At 40.9% G+C, this 5,973-nt stretch overlaps 2 pseudogenes; both read left to right on the forward strand.

The window, feature by feature from the left end:
- Nucleotides 1-1,889: 1,889 nt before the first annotated feature.
- Nucleotides 1,890-3,412, forward strand: LOC121489395 (annotated as a pseudogene).
- On the forward strand, nucleotides 3,412-4,006 carry LOC121489403 (annotated as a pseudogene).
- The last annotated feature ends 1,967 nt before the right edge of the window (nucleotides 4,007-5,973 follow it).

The raw sequence follows: 5,973 nt of genomic DNA on the forward strand, positions 1-5,973 counted from the left end.
AAGAAGTGAAACCATAAAACTCCTAGGGAAAAAAACATGGGGAACTTTTCTCATCAGTGGTCCTAGCAATGACTTGGGAGTATCACGAAAAGCACAGGACACAAAAGCTAAAATCAAGTGGGACTACATCAATGAAAAAGCTTCTACACAGCAAAGGAAACCATCTAATGAAACATGTAAAGGCAACCTATGGAGTGGGAGAAAATATTTGACACTCATTATCTGGTAAGAGTTTAATATCCAAAATATATAAGTAGCACAGAGAAATCAAGAGGGAAAAACAAATGATGCAATTTAAAAATAGGCAACAAATCTGAATAGACATTTTTTCAAAGGAGACATACACATTGTCAACAGGTACCCGAAAAGGTGCTCGATATCACTGGTTATTATGAGAAGGCAAATCTAAACCTCAGTGAAACATCATGTCACACCTGTTAGAATGGCTATTATAAGAGGACCAGGGAACAGATGGGGGAGGGTGTGGAGACAAGGAAATCCTTGTCATCACTACTGGTGGTATGGAAGAGTGTGGAGCCCCCCGGAAAAAATTTTTTTTAAGATTTTATTTATTTATTAATGAGAGACACACACACAGAAAGAGAGGCAGAGACACAGACAGAGGGAGAAGCAGGCTCCATGCAGGGAACCCGATGTGGGATGTGATCACAGGTCTCCAGGATCAGGCTCTGGGCTGAAGGTGGTGCCAAACCCCTGAGCCACCGGGGTTGCCCTGGAAAAAAATTTTAAATAGAACTACCACATGACCCAGCAATCAAAACCCAGGGTATGTATCACAGGAAATGAAATAGGAACCAAAGCAGGCTTTCAATTAAAAAACTTACAAAAGAAAAAAAAACTTACAAAAGACAACATTGCACTTTGAGAGAATATTCAGTTAAAGAAAATATAATCATTTTAAACATTTACACACCTAATAAAAGGTCCTCAAAACACATGAAGGAAAAACTGACAGACCAAAGGGAGGAATGCACAGTTCTATAATCATAGTTGGAGGCTTCAATACCCTATTCTTAATGATGGTTAGAACCACCAGACAGAAGAGAAATAAAGGACATAGAGGACTTGAACAACACAGTAATCCAACTAGAGGTAATACACATACACACAACACTCTAACCAAAACAACAGACTATATGGTCTCTCAAATCACCTGGATGGATGTTCTCCAGTATTGATCCTGTGCTAGGCTACAAATTAAGTTTCATAGATTTGAAAGGTATCATACAAACTATCTTCTCCAACTAAAATGGGTTGAAAGTGGAAATCAATAGAATATGGAAAACTGGGGGCAGCCTGGGTGGTTCAGCAGTTTAGCACCGCCTTCAGCCCAGGGTGTGATCCTGGAGACCAGGGATTGAGTCCCACATCGGGCTCCCTGTATGGGGCCTGCTTCTCCCTCTGCCTGTGTCTTTGTCTCTCTCTCTCTCTCTCTGTGTCTCTCACAAATAAATAAATTAAATCTTTAAAAAAATATGGAAAACTGGAAATTCTGCAAATTTGTGAAATGTTAACAACACCCCTTAAATAACCAATGGGTCTAAAGGAAACTACGAGGAAATTAGGAAATATTTAGAGACAAATACAAATGAAGCACAACATACCGACACTTACAGGATGCAGTGAAAGCAGTACTAAGAGGGAGATTCAGAGCTGCAAATACTTACATAAAAAAGAAGGGGCATCTGATGGCTCCATCAGTTAAGCCTCTGACTCTTGGCTTCAGCTCAGTTCATGATCTCATGATCTCAGGGTTGTGAGATGGAGCCTGCACTCAGCACAGAGTCTGCTTGAGAATCCTTCCCCCTCTACATCCTTCCCCTTCTGCTTCTCCCTCTGCTTGAGTTGACATGCTCTCTCTAAAATAAATGAATAATTAAACATATGGATTTCTTAATAAAATTAAAAAAGAAGATGAAAAGATGAAGGAAGAGGAGAAAGTGAAAGAATTCAGAAATAAACCAACACTTCCGTGGTCAAATGATCTACAGCAAAGGAGTCAACAATATACAGTGGGGAAAAAGACAGTATCTTCAACCAATGGTGCTGAAAAGCAACACCTACTTCACGAGAATGAAACTGGACTATTTCTCACACCATACCCCAAAATAAACTCAAAATGGGGAGAAGAACTAAACGTGAGACCTAAAAATGTAAGATTTCTAGAGGAGAACATAGGCAGTTATATCCCTGACATCAGCCATAGAAACAATTTTCTAGGAATGTTTCCCGTGGCTTAGGAAACCAAGAAAAATCAAACAGTTGTAACTACATCAAAATACAAAGCTTTAGCATAGTGAAAGAAAACCTCAATAAAACACAGGCAACCTACTGAATGGGAGAAGATATTGGCAAAAATATATTCAATAAGGGTGCATACCCAAAATACATGAAGAATGTATATAACTCAACAAGAACAAAACACCCACCTCAACAAAATAAACCAATTTAAAGCGGGCAGTGGACACGAAGAGCCTTTTTTTCCAAAGAAGACAAACAAGTACTTGAAAAGATGCTCAACACCACTTATCATCTGGCAAACACAAATCAAACACACAATGAGAGGCAGCAGCCTCCTTCCACACGGTCACGCTGAGCTAGTACCGGCACCTGGAATCAGGCTGCGACCTCAGCCATGCCTGCCCCCTGCCACCACCTCTGGACCAGGGACCCCTGCAGTGAGCGAGCTTCGGGCCTTCATGAAAATGTGTAAGCAGGATCTGAGCATTCTGCCTACCAAGGAAATGCGCTTCCTGCGGGAGTGGGTGGAGACCATGGGGGGTAAAATACCACCTGCTACTTATAAAACTAAATCGGAAGACAATATCAAGGAATTAAAAACAGAAGGCAGAGGAAAACATAAAGACAGAGGAACCATCAAGTGAGCAAAGTGATCTAGAAATTGACAACAACGGTGTGACTGAACCAGATACTGATGCCCCTCAGGAAATAGGAGATGAAAATGTAGAGATAACTGAGGAAATGATGGATCAGGCAAACGATAAAAAAGGGGCTGCCATTGATGCCCTACATGATGGTGACCTACAGAAAGCCATTGACTTGTTCACAGATGCCATCAAACTGAATTCTCGTTTGGCCATTTTGTATGCCGAGAGCCCGTCTTTGTCAAATTACAGAAGCCAAATGCTGCCATTCGAGGCTGTGACAGGGCTACTGAAATAAATCCCGATTCAGCTCAGCCTTGCAAGTGGTGAGGGAAGGGACGCCTGGGTGGCTCAAAGGTTGAGTGTCTATCTTTGGCTCAGGCCATGATCCCAGAGTCCCGGGATCGAGTCCCAAATCGGGATCCTTGCATGGAGCCTGCTTCTCTCTCTCTGCCTGTGTCTCTGCCTTTCTCTCTGTGTCTCTCATGAATAAATAAATGAAATCTTAAAAACAACAACAACAACAACAACAAAAAAAACAAGTGGCGAGGGGAAAGTACACAGACTTCTGGGTCATTGGGAAGAAGCAGCACATGATCTTGCCCTTGCTTGTAAACTGGATTATGATGAAGATGCTAGTGCAATGCTGAAAGAAGCTCAACCAAGGGCCCAGAAAATTGTTGAACATCAGAGGAAGTATGAGCGAAAACATGAAGAGTGAGAGATCAAAGAAAGAATAGAAAAGGGTTAAGAGGCTCGGAAGAACATGAGAGAGCCCAGGGGGAGGAAGAAGCCAGAAAACAATCAGGAGCTCAGTGTATGGCTCTTTCCCAGGTGGCTCTCCTGGGGGAATGCCTAGTAATTTTCCTGGAGAAATGCCTGGAAAGGCAGGGGGGAGGATGCCTGGAATGGCAGGAATATCTGGGCTCAACTGAGAGTCTTAGTGACCCAGAGGTTCTTGCAGCCATGCAGGATCCAGAAGTTAGGGTGGCCTTCCAGGATGGAGTCCAGAACCCAGCAAATATGTCAAAATATTAGAGCAACCCAAAGGTTATTAATCTCATCAGAAATTGTCAGCCAAATTTGGAGGTCAAGCATAAAGCCCTTCTGACAAATAAAGCCCTTGCTGAAGACAAAGTAACTTCCATCACCTAATGGATGTCGCTGTAATACAAACTAGTGTACCTCTGACCTTCTCATGAAGAAAGCTGGGTGCTGTGAAGAGAATCCTTACCCCTCTGCCCCACATGCAACTGAAACATTCTATAGTGGTTTGCCACTAGGGTATTCATTCAGATGATGTTTTCCAACTAGGAATTACAAACTATAACCACTTTTTAAACCTTAAAAATATTTAAACACATTTAAAAAACCCACAATGAGATATCACCTTACATCCATCAGAATAGCTAAAATCAAAACCCCAAGAAAGAACAAGTGCTGGCAAGGATGTGTAGAACAAAGAACTCTCATGCACTGTTGTGAATGCAAACTGGTGCAACCATTGTGGAAAACAGTACGGAGGTTCCTCAGAAGATTGAAAATATGATTACTATATGATCCATTAATTCCACAACTGAGTACTCGCCCAAGGAAAATGAAAACACTAATTTGAAAAGATATATGCATCCCTATGTTTATTGCATCATTGTTTACAGTAGCCCAGATATGGAAGCAGCCCAGGTGTCCATACACAGAGGGAAGGGATAAAGAAGTTGTGATATTATGTAATGAGTATTATGGAGCCATGAATAAGAATGAAATCTTGCCATTTGCAACAACATGGATGGATGTAGAAGGTATAATGTTAAGTGAAATAAGTCCAAGAAGGACAAACACCATATGATGTCTTTCCTGTGTGGAATTTAAGAAACAAAACAAAGAAAAAAAGAGACAAAGTAAAACAGAGATTCTTGAATGTGGAGAACAAACCGGATGCTGCCAGAGGGGCGGTCATTGGGGAGGGATGAAAGGTGAAGGGGACTAAGAGAACAATTATAGTGATGAGATGAGCAATGCATATAGATGTATAGAATTGTTGAATCATTACATTCTACATCTGACTAATATAACACTCTGAGTTAATTATAATTCAATTAAAATATAATAAGTTTTTAAAAAAAGATCTCAAGTCAACAGCCAAACTCTAAACTTAATGAAGTAGAAAAGACAAACAAAACACAAAGTTAGTAGAAGAAAGGCAATAATAAGTATTAGAGTAGAGATCAATTAAGCAGGGCATAGAAAAACAATCGGGAAAATCAATGAACCCAAAGTTGGTTCTTAGAAAGATCTACAGAATTGACCAACATTTAGCTGGATTGACAAGACAAAGAGACAAGACTAAAATTGCTAAATATCAGAAATGTCAGTGGGGATATTACTGCCTATTCTACAGAATTAAAGATGATTAGCAGGGCAATGAACAGGTATGTAGCATCAAACTGGATGACCTAGATGAGATGAACAGATGCTTAGAAACAAAAAAAACCTATCAAAACCGCATCACAAAGAAATAGAATAACTGAATAGAACCATAACCAGTAGGATTTTGAATCAATCATCAAATATCTCCTACAAAAGGAAGCCCCGGATCTGATGGATTCACTGTGAATCCTACCATTAAAGAAGACCAATCCTTCTAAAACTTGACCACAGGATGCCTGAGTGGCTCAGCGGTTGAGCATCTGCCTTTTGGTTGAATCGTGATCTCAGGGTCCTGAGATGGAGTCCTGCCTCAGGCTGCCCGGAGGGAGCCTGCTTCTCCCTCTGCCTATGTCTCTGCCTCTCTCTCTTTCTCTCTCTGTGTCTCCATGAATAAGTAAATGAATCTTTAAAAAAGTAATGAAACTCTACCACAAAACTGCAGAGGAGAGAACACTTCCAATTTATCGCATGAGGCCAGCATTGGCCTAACACCAAAGCCAGACAGAGACAATACAAGGAAACTACAGGCCAGTATCTCTTAGGAATATCCACATAGGTATCACCAGCAAAATACCAGCAAACGGAACTCAGCAGCAGCACCACGATACACTGACTATTCTTGGAAAGCAAATACATGTCA

This window comes from Vulpes lagopus, chromosome 1, assembly GCF_018345385.1.
Source record: "Vulpes lagopus strain Blue_001 chromosome 1, ASM1834538v1, whole genome shotgun sequence".
Classification (NCBI taxonomy): domain Eukaryota; kingdom Metazoa; phylum Chordata; class Mammalia; order Carnivora; family Canidae; genus Vulpes; species Vulpes lagopus.